This window comes from Dermacentor andersoni, chromosome 1 (assembly GCF_023375885.2).
Source record: "Dermacentor andersoni chromosome 1, qqDerAnde1_hic_scaffold, whole genome shotgun sequence".
In the NCBI taxonomy this organism is placed as follows: Eukaryota; Metazoa; Arthropoda; class Arachnida; order Ixodida; family Ixodidae; genus Dermacentor; species Dermacentor andersoni.
The window spans coordinates 70,758,816-70,774,580 of NC_092814.1; the positions used below are offsets into that span (position 1 = coordinate 70,758,816).

General features: G+C 47.1%; 1 protein-coding gene and 1 long non-coding RNA gene across 5 annotated transcripts in view; one reads left to right on the top strand and one right to left on the bottom strand.

Annotated features, from left to right (window-relative positions):
- Nucleotides 1-2,566, bottom strand: part of LOC129380500 (uncharacterized) — a 67,062-nt gene extending 64,496 nt beyond the window's left edge. Inside the window, exon 1 of the long non-coding RNA XR_008608582.1 lies at nt 1,016-2,566. This is a non-coding gene — a long non-coding RNA (uncharacterized lncRNA). The remainder of the gene's footprint in view (nt 1-1,015) is intronic.
- Nucleotides 1-15,765, top strand: part of LOC126543093 (LIM domain-binding protein 2-like) — a 331,870-nt gene that overhangs the window by 230,656 nt on the left and 85,449 nt on the right. The window lies entirely within an intron of this gene.

Genomic DNA, 15,765 nt, shown 5'->3' on the forward strand with positions numbered 1-15,765 from the left:
TCTATAGATAACACCTCGCCCTGTTATCAGCTCTTCTCTCCGTTTATAGCTTTGAGATATACACGGGGTTGTTGTTAAGAGGACTGCGGTGGCGATGAGGCAGTATCGGACAATCTGCAGCTATGTACAGGGGTCGCACGTACTACATTCTAACAGTATCAGCAACGTCTTGATGGCCTGTCATGCTGTGGAAATGGCTCAGGTCCCTTTTCGTTTGGCATGCTTGTTAATCAACAGCCCCTTCCATAACCTTTGTTCCAAAATAAACCTGCGGGGTGAAATTATGATATAAAATGCTGTGATGGAAGTTGCTATTTATGCAATCAGCAGTTGTTGATTCTAGCCCTTAAACGATTAATACATATCGAATTACTACGCGTGTTGTAGTCGCTCGCAAGCTTCGAAGCTTGGTCATGACCCCATCAAAACATTTGCGAAGAGAAAGAGAATATAGCTTTTAAATATACATCACAAGCAGTCTGTGAAGTCGGCGCGTTATAGGAAAGTCCTTTGTTTCAACCGCGGACGCTTGTACTTGTGGTCGCGGTTCTCAAGTGCAATAGTACAGCGTTTTCAAATATCTTATTTCCCTTCTTTCGCATTATATGCATTTGAGACAATGGCTGCCCTAGCTCCGCGACGTTTATCCTTATCCTTGTTTCTTCCACAGCTAAAAAAAAAAAAAAAAAACAATCTCGCTCGATAATTATTTTTCATCAGTCCTTGGTCGGTACCGAAACTTTCTTTAAATTCTTCCATTGCGTGCTCTCGTCATCTTAATACAATCTCTGGTAAACGGTCATTACACGTGCACTGAGACGTGAGCATGTGGAGCTCGGTAAACGTCTTTCTATTCACTTGTGTTTTATCTACAGCCATTCTTTATTCTGAGATTGAAAAGACCGAGTATCGTTAGGGAGAATACGCGCATGGGCAGAATGTTGATAGCTCTTTGTGTGTGTGTGAGGGGGGGGGGGGGGGGGGGGCGTGAACGAGAGAGAGTCCATGGACTTACCGGTTCTATTTTTCCGTCGATCAACGTATTTCCCTACATTGCAGAACAGGTGGAAGATGCGCTCTGGACCTCGACTTAGTGAAATAATAGACAGTTTTAGTTTGGCGTCCACAGCAGCTCTGCGTACGCAGGAAACCCGCGAAGGCGACACTGCGCATGCGCAGTACGCAAGAGCACACACGGTCTCTTGCGTGGGCCCGCAGCTTTTCAAAAGCTGCGTAGCGTCCGCTGCGGGCTCTGCGGGCTTTGCGAGACGTTGTCGGCGTGTCCACGAGAGCGCATTTTTTCGATATGGCCCGTGCCGAAGCTCTGGCTCCGGCTTGTGGTTTGACTTCGTGACGGTTGATATTGGCTACACAATTTCAGAAGCTGGCATATGGCGGCGCTGAGTAGCACACTGCCGGCTCCTGCGCGTGCAAGTCAGCAATCCCCTTCTCAACTTCTGCGTCCGGCCAACTATTGCCGTTTCATGCGCGCGTGCTTCGCTAAGTACGCATAAGGTCCCTACCTTAAGTACGCATGACCTCGCACGCTGGGTACGTGGGTGGTTGCGGACGCCCAACTAAAACTGTCTATTAACGGATATCTCGTGGGAATAAACGTACGCATGAAAGTGCGGTTGGCTGTAGAAGCTTTCGTCCTTCAATATGACACAGTGTATGTGGTGTTGCTTTTTCATCACCTACTGCAGACTTGAAACAGCTTTTGCATATATGTATAGATATAATACAATGAAGGGTCGCCGAATTCTGAAACTTTAGAAACTCTTTTACAGAAGTTATTAAACTTCTCTGACAAAGAGAGTTCCCCTCTCGAAAGTGTTAGCAAAATGAAATTCAAAGTCTCAGAATTCGACAACGCTTCATTGTTCCATCTGTTGCCTAAAATACAAGTTGGCACATTGGAGTACCATCTACTATCTCTCCCTTTCTCTTTTTCACGAAAGGGGCATAACCAAACTGCCGTCTGATGGGCAAGCTGTAGAAATTCAGATTGAAGGGCTTCTGTGCACTTTCGCTTCGACAAAATGGTGAAATTCCACATTATATTGCGTGCGTCTCTCGAGAAAAAAAAAAAGAAGAAAAAGGAGAAATCTAACTCATGTCGGTCGGTATCCATTTTTAGTATTTTTTTCCCTCCTGAACCAATGCATCTGCATGTACGTTAAAGGTACGTGATTTTAATTCTGTGGTTGGTTATGTTAACGAGATTTAACTGGCTAATTGCTTCAGTGCGAACGAGTACTGCAAAGCGTAACGCGTATACAGGTGAACGCTCTCTTTGCATGGTTTGTAAGCTTTTCTTTGAATTAACGTAGTTTTGACGTCGTGACCAAGAGTAGCATCTTTAACGAAAGTTCCTTTTTTTGTGGCATTTAATCAGATTGTTTTTGATTGGTTCAGGCACGTCGCTGTCACTGCGTACTATTTCAGGCAGACATAAAACGGAACGCGTTTCTGCGACCAAAGTACTCTGGCACGTGACTCAGCGGGAATTCAAAAGGCACTGCGTGCGCAGTTAGCTCGCGCATGTTGGACGAAACATGCCTCGAAAATAGCAGTTTGACCCCGTCAATTACGAAGCACGTGCTTCGGCCTTTTCATACACGTCTTCTGTCGTTGTGTGTGCATGTTCACCATGTCTTCTTGCTTTATAAACTAATTTTGCACCACTTCATGCATGGTAGGCCTTAATTGCTCATATGCTGCTTGGTTGGGGCTCTCTTGTGAACTAATGTTTCCCGGTGTGTATTTGCTAGTTTTCCGAATTTTTATTATATGATCTCGATGTTTGTGGCTCAAGCCTTCAAATATAATTTCCATTCTGACTTGTCGCCTCTCATCTTGCCTTTCCCAACATGCTTTCACGAAAAGAAAAATCGGGAAATTCTGAGATCGCACTACATAAATTATGACAGTGAAGGAAATCGATGCTGGGGCTTCGCAAGCCATATGTTGGCACACTACGTATGAAATGTGGCTTACTGTGGTACTTGATTTCTGTCAGTGACGATTACTTTATTCACTCTCTTGGAAGAACTCTTCTAGCTTATTTCAAATCAACACACGACGTCTGATGAACGCCGATGTTGTTGGCGCCCGGGATTCACGTCAGGCTGTCGCTGTAGCAGACACTGGTGTGCGCGTAGATCAAAAGATAAGATGCGTTGGGCGCAGCCGGAACCAGTTTTGTTTTCGGTGACTGTGTGCACCTGCAGCTTAGTTTAACATTAGAGCGGCTCGACTCCGCTCCAGCTGTCAGCTGTCACCGCCACCGGCGGCAGGAGAGGGGGCTGCCCCGGCGGCCGGCAGGGAGCGCCTCTCGGCGGCCGCCCCCGCGCGTAGTGGACGCACCCGTTGTGTCCCCCCTCCCAACTCTCTCTCTCTACACGCTGCACGCTGCTTCAACTTTAGGTCGGCTTCGATCCGCTTCCTCGGCGGAGCACCTCCCCCCCGGTGTGAGCTTGCAAACTTGCTTTGGACTCTCCCAGCGCTCTTTGGCGCAGGCGTGGGCGCTGCGGCGCTCGTGGACCTTTCCGCGCGCTGGGGGTGGCCGCGCGAAGCAGTCCCGAGCGCGCGCGCAGTTCGCCGGGGAAGATGGAACGACGGATGCCTGGAGGTTGGGGACCGGTGGAGAGACTGTCTGCAGCATCGGGGCTGACGGGGAAAGGAAAGCTCTCGGATCGATGCGCTTTCGTGTCCGACTCCCCGAGTCGAAGAACGCACTGCGTGCACGGAAATGTGGCTACCTGGCCTGGAGAGCGGAAAGAAGAAAAAAGAATTAGGGCGGAGAGTTTGATTCAAGAGTTCGTTTAGAGCGCCGCCGCTCTGAAAAGGTGTAAAAATGTAGGAGGCGGAAGCGGGCCGACGTGATTGTCGGCAACGTCATGTCTGCTGAGCACGTGGCGCCTCGCCGCAGCTGATGTTTTGACGCAGACCGGAAGGGCCGGCAATTCATGGCCGGCATCGTCGCGCGCGTGCCACTTTCTCGGCATTCACTGGCCGTCAGTGCTACCTGAACAGCATTTTAATAGCTTGGGCGCAGCGGGGACTGCTGCTTGGCAGCCGCATGCATCCTCGGTGAATTATAGAGATACGCTGTCTGACTGGCAGTCTGTTGACAAGTCGCTCTTGAAAAAGTAGAAATTACTCTCTACGATAGCAGCATGAAACGAGTAGTCTTCTCGCGTCTCGTTGGTACAATGCTACTTAGTAACTTGAAGGGCAAGTCGTATTGATTCAATTCAGTATGCACACGGATGACGCTGCCAGATTTGAGAAGCAGACACTATTTCGATGTCGCCGTCACCTAAATTTAGTCATGTTTATATGCAGGCAAAAACCATGAATGAGACGGGGGAGGAGGGGCTTTTGAGCTATATTATTGTGTTTACGCCAGATTTCGTCTTTGGCCTCCGCGCTTTGAGAAGCGACTGACAAAAATGACGCGTCTAGCGAACAGGTCGGGGTAACCAGAAACTGGGACGTTCAGCCGGCGTAATGATAATTACACTTGTGGAGGTAACACTCTGTGGCGCTTTTTTTTTTCTTTTAGCAGAGTTTGCAAACAGCAATATTAACAATGGCATTCGGAATGTCGTGCTTTTGATCCCTAGCGAAGTCAAACTCATAATCGTAATCTGAACCGCCTATGCTACTGAAACTTGTTTTTCTGCTTTCTTTTCGGCGTACTAGAACGCGAGCTACGGCATGAGCGACGCACAAGTGAACGTGTTGCGTTACTAGTGGCCAACGCAGTGCAAGTCGAGCGTCGTGTGCGTCCGGAGAAAAACCATCAGCTTTTCGCCGGCGTGCCGATATCGAGAACGCTCGTTTACGCTGACGGCGGCACCACGGTGCTTGTCATACTTTCGAAATTGTGATATGGCAAGTTATGTGGAGCCTATAAGCGCCCTTCCACTACTAATCAGACTGAAGTCTTTAATGTCGTTTTCCCACCCACAATTCCCTCTTTTCACCCGCTAAAAGACACCCCGTGCAATTCGTACACGCTTCGTATAGAGTCATTGTGCTATATTCCAAATACAATAACTCTAGCTTCGTAATGCATTCAGCCAGCAGCAACACGGACTACGCGGTGAGAGAGAGGTGGGGGGCGGGCGGTAAAGAGGCGGTTCATCACATGAACGTCACCATCGCCCTCGGCTGCGATAGGGGAAAAAACCGCGGGGTCGCTCACGGGCGCTGGTCGAGGCAATGAGGGAGAGCCTCCTCTGCAGGTCGCCACTTCGCACTATCGTCTCCTAACATTTCATTTGCTTCTATAGAACCCGCCTTTAACTTTACTGCGATAAAGCGTTCTCAAGACTGCGCTTTACAAGTTGCACCAAAATTTTCGACGGGGCCCCTGGTGACGGTGACGGGCTTTTTACGAAGATCCCTAGGTATCCGAAAGCATCCCCAACGAATGTAGAGGCTCCCCACCGAAATACAGAGAACGCTTACGAGGGTTTGGTCACAGCCACACAGTCCGTATAGTATATCGCTGCCGCTGAAAGCATAGCGTCCGTTCTGCTTTTGTGGCGCAAGTCGAGGCAGTTGAGTTGGCACACACGCCTCTGGTATGCTGAAGCATGGATAGGTAGCTATGCATATAGCCTGGGGTATAGTAGCTGCATCATTTGTAATTGAATGCACTAGTGAGCGATTTATTTATTTATTTATTTATTTATTTATTTGAAGCGTGTATGAGTATATGGTGTCTGTCCGTGCTGCCGCAGTCAAGTTCGGGCTGTCAAACCATGGCCTCCGACGATATCGTGCCTCCCGTCTCTCCCGTCCCGTCTCATTATTTTTTGGTAGCAAAAAGAAGGCTGTGCCCCACAAAGTCATGCATGCCTCGCAGCATGGACGTTGGGTGGCATGAACAGTCGAGCGCCAAACGGAACACAATCGAATAGAACACAATCAAGCGCCAAAACAAGTTCGTCGAAGGCCAGTGCTGCTGCGCGTGTAATATGGTAACCCGGGTGTTTCAAGGACGAGGGTCTTTAATTAATAAAAATTGTGGAATTGAGTCACGATAATAATTTTTGCACAACAAAATTTGCAGCAGTGGATGGATGGATGGATGCAAAACTTTAATGAGGGTCCTGAGGTACGCGACTCAGTGCGCTGCGGGCCGCTCCCACGTTGGGACAGTCAGGCCTTGCCCGACCGCCGCATCGTGGGCCCTCTGGACAGCTCATAGTTGCGCCCCGGCATCGGGGCTCTTGATAGCGGAGAGCCACTTGTCCTCATTGATTTGTTCTGTGCCTCGTAACGAGGGGCAGAACGAGGGGCAGCAGTGGAGTACAAACGAAAAGTCCCTGTCGGATGATCTATCAGCGTATAAAGAACTATGATTCGCTAATTAACTGTTTAATCATCAACAGCCGTCAATAATACCAGTTTGACGTTTGTAGTTAATAGCGAACTCATAACAAACGCGAAGAGCCCCAAGCTATTTTCAAGGCGAAACCGAGTGCGTCAGAAGCGCGCGTAACCACGCGGTGACGTGCGGGGCGTGCGACATCACGTGGCGAGCTGGCAGGAGCGCCGAGCTGATCTGCGTGAGGCGATCTTGAGTTGCGGGGCGCGCGTGCTTTGCGCGTGTCATCCATTACGAGAGAGTACGAGACAATGGTCGAGGGGGGGGGGGGGGGGGGAGCGAACGGCGCTGTCCCACTGCGTGTGGAAAAATTGTACGAGGGCGCTGCGAGGCGAACTGGATTGTCCTTTTGACAGTGCACCGGATAACTGAAAGCAGCCGTTTATAATACAGAAGCTGCTTAGTTGAGCGGACGTACAGTTGGGAACGGCGTTACATTTAGGTATGAAATATAAGATAAGCGTAACATGTCTTTTCTCAGAAATCAGACTCGAGAATACATTCTTTCATTTACACACCTAGAAAAAGTCGGAGGACGCAGCTACCGTCTTTTTCTTTTTTTTTTTTTATTAAATAAGGTTTTGCGTTTTACGTCTGGCGATACGATTATGGTGCACCCTGTTCAGTTCTCAACACGTGGGGTTCTTTAACGTGCACCTAAACAGAAGCACAAGAGTGTTTCTTCCTTTTCGTTCCCATCAAATTCTGCGACCTGGTTTGAACCCGTGAGCTCGAGTTTAGCAGCGCAACGCCATATCCACGATGCAGCCACTAATTAGACTACCACGCCACTATCTTTTTTTCCCTTTGTTGTTAAATGTGGATTGGAAAACGAAAATTCACGCGGCTTACGGGCCAATGATTAGCATATATAATAGCTACCTAAAACTGTTTTCGGCGCCCGGTATCCGACCGCAATAAAAGAACCCGTACCAATTACTCCGCATTCTGTTACGCGACAAAGACAGAAACATGAATGAAATGTAGCACTGCACTATTTTTTTTTCTTTCTCTATAAGAATACTTCGCTTAAATCTGAGTACAGGGCGCCGGCTGGGGCAGATATGTTTTATTTGTTTGAAACGGCAATTAGGAAGCTTACATATGTTCTTCCCTCTGCGCTTCGCGAGACCTACTGATGGAAAACTGTATGCGTAAAAATGCACACGATAGATACATGCTGCTTGATGAACAAGAAAAGAAAAAAAAACTTAGTACCCTTCCACTCTATGAAGAAGTATGACCAGTGAAGCTGTGTATGTGGGCCCCTTAATGGCGAACTGCAACTCCGCCGCGGGTCGGCCCGGCATTGCACTAACTTCGGGATCGGCCCACGTATGGGGAGTGCTTGACGCCTGCGTCACGTCAGACGCGGGTCGGCCCGGAATCGCACTGTCTTCGGGATCGGCCCACGTATGGGAAGTGCTTGACGCCTGCGTCACGTCAGACGCGGATCGGCCCGGAATTGCACTGTCTTCGGGATCGGCCCACCTATGGGGAGTGCTTAACGCTTGCGTCACCTCCGCCGCGGGTCGGCCCGGAATTGCACTGTCTTCGGGATCGGCCCACGTATGGGGAGTGCTTGACGCCTGCGTCACGTCAGACGCGGGTCGGCCCGGAATTGCACTGTCTTCGGGATCGGCCCACGTATGGGGAGGGGAGTGCTTGACGCCTGCGTCACGTCAGACGCGGATCGGCCCGGAATTGCACTGTCTTCGGGATCGGCCCACCTATGGGGAGTGCTTAACGCCTGCGTCACCTCCGCCGCGGGTCGGCCCGGAATTGCACTGTCTTCGGGTTCGGCCCACGTATGGGGAGTGCTTGACGCCTGCGTCACGTCAGACGCGGATCGGCCCGGAATTGCACTGTCTTCGGGATCGGCCCACCTATGGGGAGTGCTTAACGCCTGCGTCACCTCCGCCGCGGGTCGGCCCGGAATTGCACTGTCTTCGGGATCGGCCCACGTATGGGGAGTGCTTGACGCCTGCGTCACGTCAGACGCGGGTCGGCCCGGAATTGCACTATCTTCGGGATCGGTCCACGTATGGGGAGTGCTTAACGACTGCGTCACCTCCGCCGCGGGTCGGCCCGGCATTGCGCTTTCTTGGGGATTTTTTTCTACACGCGGACACGATAGTGGAGAAAGTAGCCTTTAACAGCTTCGGTGTGAAAACTCAGTGCCCTTCCACTCTGTGAAGAAGTATGACTAGTGCAACGGTGTATGTGGGCCCCTTAATGGCGAACTGCAACTCCGCCGCGGGTCGGCCCCGCATTGCACTTTCTTCAGGATTTTTTTCTACGCGCGGACACGATAGTGTGGAAAGTAACCCTTAACAGCTTCGCTGTGAAAACTCAGTGCCTTTCCACTCTGTGAAGAAGTATGACCAGCGAAGCTGTGTATGAGGGCCCCTTAATGGCGAACTGCACCTCCGCCGCAGGTCGGCCCGGCATCGCACTAGCTTCGGGATTCTTTTTCTACACGTGGACACGGTAGTGGGAAAAGTAGCCCTTAATTGCTTTTCTGTAATATCTGTTATCCAAAGAGAACCGTACAATAACCTCGTAGAATAAAAGCTGACACTGCGGCTGCAATGCATGCGCAATCACCTAGCGGCATTTTAAAAAAAAAGTGAAATTAGGAAAAGAAAGAAACACATCTATCCTAACGCATAAATACATGTCATATACAAGTGTAAGTACCGTTTCAGCGGTGTGACCGCATATACCAGCGCGCGAAGTAGTACGAATGACCCTTCCGAGAAGTATCCCCAGCATTTTCCAACGGCGCGACCTTGATGCGGCCCAATCCACTTCGATCGCAGCGCCGCCCCACAGTATGTTTCGTCATTGGGCGCCTGACTGCAAAGCATGCGCCGCCCCAGCCGCTCGCCACACTGAACCTTAATCTCGTACATTCTACCCCTACTCCGTGTTGTCAATCGAAAAAAAAAAGAAAAAAAGAAGGCGGAATATTGAACCAGTCACAGAGGCCTTAGCAGACCTCTGGGCCTCTCTGATTGGCGCAAAATGCCACCATTACCTAATTACAAAATATGGCGGAATTATTAGGTCTACATTTGCAATTACTACACATGCCGACAGTTCATTCTCGCTCGTACAGAACAAGAGCGCAGAATTCTTTTTTTTTTCTGTGACCTTCGAGTTATTTTGGTAATAAAGAGTGGGCAGAGAGCTCGTAAAATCAAGAATGGTAAGTATTGGTGCCTCGTGCGCGCACAAATATTTGCGCCTGGGATGCCGTAGCATCCAAATCTCGTAGTAGTGGCTGAGGTCACTTAATATTATTAATTTTTTTTTGCTTGTGCATTCATTTCTGTTTTTTAGCGCATTGCCTTGTTCCATTTGTATTGTTCTGATTTGTGCGTGGTCTGCAGTTTGTTGTTCCGCCATTCAGAATTTGCGCACCCGCTGCACAGGTGAAAACAACGCAGTGACCGTCCAACGTGAGCGTCAAGACGTTGTACCTCAGATAAAGTTACTGCGCCTATTTTAATTCGTCTCGGAACATATTGCTGCTATACTATTACGAAAAGAGTTTCCACACTCTGGGCGTGCTCGGCGTTGTAATGATGACATATATGTTGTAGTTAAAACGAGGGTTGCATGATCCCGCTAACCGCGTTTAAGCTGAACCTCAGGTGGACTTTCTTCAGCTATGCGCTGTTAGAGCAAACACTTACCCACATTTTATTTTTTATTTGAAATACTGCAAGCGAATGATTTGGCTCGAGCAGGAGGGGCTTCATGTAAAATACAGAAGTATAAAATCAACGCAAGAGGTGAGCACAGGAAACGATACATATATCACAAAGAAAATGAAAAAAGAAAACATGTCATGAAAACTGTTTAACAAATGTGGTCATAAAAAGGGAGAAACACAATACATATGTGGTAGGACGACAGAAAGCTGAGCTAGTTGGTAAGGAGTCATTATGCACAAAAGAGGTGAGGCCTGCAGACAGGACGCAAGAGCAGAGAAGTGGACAACACGAACGCCGACTATCAACTGAAGGGAGCACTGAGGCGAAAAAAGAAAGAAGACACAAAACTCATCTGCGCAAGCTCAGGGATGGTAACACCACGTGTCAGTCGGGTACATGTGCCGGTCTACGTGAGAGATAACTGCTAAGACACTTAATCTCTTCCTTATGTAAAGTAATCGAAGGCTGACTCACCCATGCACTTCCACCATTATAGATATGCCATGACTCTACCATAAGACGCGTATCTTCATTCTTATGCCTGTACAATATCGCGCATTCATCTAACTCTGGCGTGCAGTTACAACCTTGGCAATGTAGGGAAAGATTAGAAGGCGATCCACCGGTTAACGACATTTTGTGTTCCATTAGCCTCTGATTGATACACCGTCCCGTTTGCCCTACGTAGAACTGGCCACAGCTAAGGGGAATTTTATTAACCACCCCCATACGACAGTCAGTAAAACTGTTGTTCTTATTGTGCTTCACTGGACAAATATCTGTTCTTTTTATGCCTTTTACCTGCTCCTTTTTCCTCTGTACGGCAGCGTATATCTTACCTAGCTTTTTGGGAACAGTGAAAGCAACATTAACATCATATCTACTTGCAACTTTTTTAAGCCTGTGCGACACTGAATGAATGTACGGAATAGCCACTATTCTTTTTTTGCTGTTACTGCTTTCTGTAATCACGTCCGTCCCCCTCGAAACCGACTTCTTTAGGCGCTCAGCCACATTGGCCACTGCTACACTAGGATAACCTGCTTCTAATAGGCGCCGGACCTGCGCATTAAAACTGGCGCTCATTTTGTGCATGCAGGATCTGGTGAGAGAAGACTTAACGTATGACATGGCAATTCCGTTTTTACTGCTTTGGAATGCTTGGATTGAAAGTTTAGCAACGACTTCGAAGATCTTGGGGAGTACTGTCAACAAACGTGATTTTGTTCGACGACCAAGGAAATGTCAAGAAACTGAATCACGCGTCGGTGAGGAAATTCCTTGGTGAACTTTAATCCTCCTCTATAAAGTTTACATTGCTCACTTACTGAGCTAGCAGCGGAATCGAATTCTTCCCTATTGCAAAAAATCAGGTAATCATCAACGTAACGAAATATCTTGATAATGCTATCACCTAAGGCTTTCTCTAAGCAGCTGTCAGCCTTACTCCGGTAAATATTGCTAAGAATAGGGGCAACCTTTGGGCCAATACAAATGCCTGATTTCTGCAGAAAAACGCCATCTCTCCATACAATCAGCGTCGACTTCAAGTACATTGAAAGAATTTCTAGAAAAGCTCCCGTGCAAACACCGCATCTGTCAATAAAAGCCGACTCTTGCACTTGCTCTTTAATGCACTCATTTACGGAATTTAGCAACCCGTCATGCGGCAAGGAATAATACAGGCCTTCGATATCCATACTAAAAGCTGTACAATCACCAGGATTTTCCTCTCTCAAATACTGAACTAGTGCCTGACAATTACGCAAGCAAAAGGGGTCTGAAAAAACTAGTGAAGCTAAGCAGTTCTGTAGGTAACTAGCGACACAGACCTGCCACGTCCCTTTCTCTGACACTATAGCACGAAAAGGAATTTCTTGCTTATGGGTCTTCGCCGAGAAAAACAGTTCTAAGGTAAGGGATTTTGCTTTCTTGACATTAGACACAACCCTATCAAAATTATGTCTTGACAGGAGGTCAACGGCACGTTGCTTAACTGCCGACGGCTTGAGTTTTACTGGCTGTAAATTCTTTTCTATGGCTGAAATCGCTTTTTCTGAAAACATGTCATCTGGCATAATTACGAAATAACCTTCCTTGTCAGATATTACTGGTCTAAGTTTATGCTCCACAAAGTAATTAACTAACGGTCGGACAGTGTCAGACGTCTTAAAATGATAATTTGATTGTTTAAAGCTATCAATGCAATCTGAAATACAGCGCGAGCGTTGTTCTTCCGGGACGAATCTGGTTATACAGCGCGGTATGCTTAAAACGTCAACGGGCTTTACGTTAGGGCTAAAACAGTGTTTAGGACCTAAAGCAAGGGTTTTTCTATTGGTATCACTTACGATGGCGTCTCCAAGAACCAGTACGTTATTTGACGGTGAATTATTGGAAAGGTGTTTCCTCTTACTTTGTTATAAGTTCCTCTTAGTTTTACTTTGTTATTAGCGTTGGTATAAGAAATAAGTTTCATCCTCCATAGGAAGTCCGCGTGTTGCACGGCTACCATATTCCAATCGGCGTAGGGGCGGTTCCAATGGCGACCGTCTCCCAAGGCCGCGCAACGGACCCTTAGACACTCCTGGTAGAACCTAACTTGGCGCCATGATTCAGCGGAAAGAATAGCTCCAATCCTCCTGGCATGCCCAGTTGATGGTTGAAGGAAGCCGCACATCATTTGAACTTCCAATGGGACGACACGGTTACGACTAAACCACGACATGGTTCTAGCGCGGAACATACATATCGCAATTAAGGAAGCTAACGAAGCAGGATTGTGCAGATAAGTAGGGGAACATGGAAAAGGGCTCAGAGTACTAGAAATGAAGCTTAGAACGACAGAAAGCTGAGCTAGTTGGTAAGGATTCATTATGCAAAAAAGAGGTTTCCTTATCTTGCGCAGATGAGTTTTGCGTCTTCTTTCTTTTTTCGCCTCAGTGCTCCCTTCAGTTGATGGTCGGCGTTCGTGTTGTCCACTTCTCTACTCTTGTGTCCTGTCTGTACGCCTCACCTCTTTTTTGCGTGGGGTAGGAATGCCCAACAAGATAACCAGGAGTGTAAAATAACTAGTGAGGCTAGGCATTCAAAACACGGCATTGCATTGCATTAACAGAATCATCGGAGGTAAATATGCTATAGGTGGCAAAGAATTCCACTCGGCGGCCGTGCGCGGGAAGAAACTATATCGAAATGCGTCTGTGCGAGTGAGGATTGGTGCTAAAGAATGTTCATGACTGTGTCGCGTTGTCCTCGTACTAAGACGCCTAACAGATTTTGGGAGAGCTAAGTTAATCATTCGGAAAGGCAGTTGTGAAGAAATGAAAGGCGACTAACTTTTCTACGGGCTTCCAACGTCGGCATATTATTGTGTTTCATTAAATCTGAAGGAGAATCTAGGTGTTTGTACTTTCCAAAAATAAATCTAACTGCTTTCCTTTGGATTTTTTCAAGTTGCATAATATCTTTTTTTATAATGCGGATCCCATGCGACGGAAGCATACTCCAGTTTTGACCTTATGCAAGCATTGTAAGCTAAAAGCTTTTTATTAAGTTTTCTTTTGAGGAACCACAGTTTTGTGAGGCTGGCTACACAGATATTCGATAAATGTTCTGACCACGTGAGCTTGTTTGTTAGCGTAACGCCAAGGTATTTAAACTTGTTAACTTCTGAAATGGGATAGTTATGAATTGAACATGCAAAATGCGCTGACTAGCTTTTTTTCTATGCGCGCGAAAGACTGACAATGGCAGATACATTGAGACATTTACACAATGGACCACTGTCAGAGGACCTCTTGCTAGGCGCATGGCCACAGAGTTGGCAGACGACAGAGACAATGCGTGCACTTTCACGTTTCCTAGGTGACACGGGCCTGGACTCACGCCTGTCATACCAGTTGTGTAATATGTCCTTCACCTCGTTCTTCCCATTATCATCCCCCATTGTGACCCTTTTCGTTCCCCTCTTCCCCTTCCCTTACGTAGAGTAGCAGGCCAGATGCTCCATTATCCGTCCGACCTCTGTACATTTTCCAATCATTAAAATACTTCTTCTTCTTAGCTTTTTTCTAGTAAGACGGAGTAGTACTGTTCTTTTTTTTTAAGTTTAGAACCATTCCCCAACGATTGCACCGATCTCCGATTGCACAGATACTGTTTTGTAGCAAGATGTGATCATTAGCAGGTGATATATCTTTGAATATTATCTGTCACTTATCCCATTACTTAATATAACTTATCCCATTAGCTGTGCCAACTATATCTGCGCATGTAAAAGCGGTTCGTTTTTTTTTTTTTTTTTCTTGTAACTAAGGGCAACAATCGTAGGTCGTAGTCGAAGTTCAGCTGGATTGCGGTTAGAGTATACCGTACACGACGGCAATCTTCTGGCAGCTTGGTTAATGTCTGAGATTATAATGCGTACTTTATTGGAACGGACACACAGTCACGCACAAAGTCAGCGAAAGCGCGACTTGTTGAGAGTATAACGACGTCACATTTCTCCATGCACCGTATATTGACACGCGGGCTCAACAGTGAGTCCGCAGATGCTTTTCAAGAAATAAACCGAGTTGTCATAAATTTTAGTAGGCTTTCGGAAGTCGCTGGAAAGCTTTAAATCAAAGTACTTTTCACAAAGCTAAATTTCTGCTGAAAAGTCTCGCTTGAGTTTTTACGGCATTATTATTATTATTATTATTATTATTATTATTATTATTATTATTATTATTGATGATACTATTTCTTTCTCCGCTATACGCCGAGCTATCAAATTTTGTAAATATAAAGACGTTTTCATCTCGCATCTGTGGAACAATAGTTGATTGGAATAAACTTCCTGATGAAGTCGTTACACAAAATTCTTTATCCCGTTTTCAGGCGCACCTGCATTCATGAGTCAACCGCACATACTTTATTTGCTCCTTTCTTCATGCATTTTGTCCTTTTGCCATTTTGAATTCAAGCGTCGGCATGATTGCTTGAACTGTATGTTTGTATGAATGTACTTACATGTTCCCACCCTGCTAAGATCTTGTAAAAGATCGCAGTATCTATAAAATAAAATAAAATAAAACAAGAATAATATGACTCGAAGGAAAGATAGAGCTAACTTATCAATGTTTTCCCTTCTGGTTCGGTGTGGGTGCGGCTACCGTTCGTGCATTTATTTTGTTGAATGCCAAAAAAAAAAAAAAACTAAAAGCAGGCTAACGCTTCTGGTTGCAGTTATGTAAAAGAAATCACTCAAACTGTGCGCCAAGTTTCATTGGCACACGCCGTGCAGTTTCGGAGAAAAACGTCGTACATTCGTCATCTTTGCGAAAAGGGAAGAAGCGAGCGCGTGGCAAACGGGCTCGTACCGGCCGCATGTTGCGAGACGCCGCGACTAGATGCGAAAACAAAGTGAGAGAAGGGCACCGTCGCCGTTCCTTCTGCCGCTTGCACCCCCGCCACGAGCGAACGTACGGCACTATCGCAGCTTAGGAAGCAACCGGAGTAAACGATGACTATGACAGGCAGCATGATCGCACTATCAGATTATGCCGTTATTCTGAGCTCGTGAATTGCCAACACAGAAAGAAACTTGCAAGGAGCGGTGTGGGCAGTAGAAGGAACGACAGCGCTCTCTCC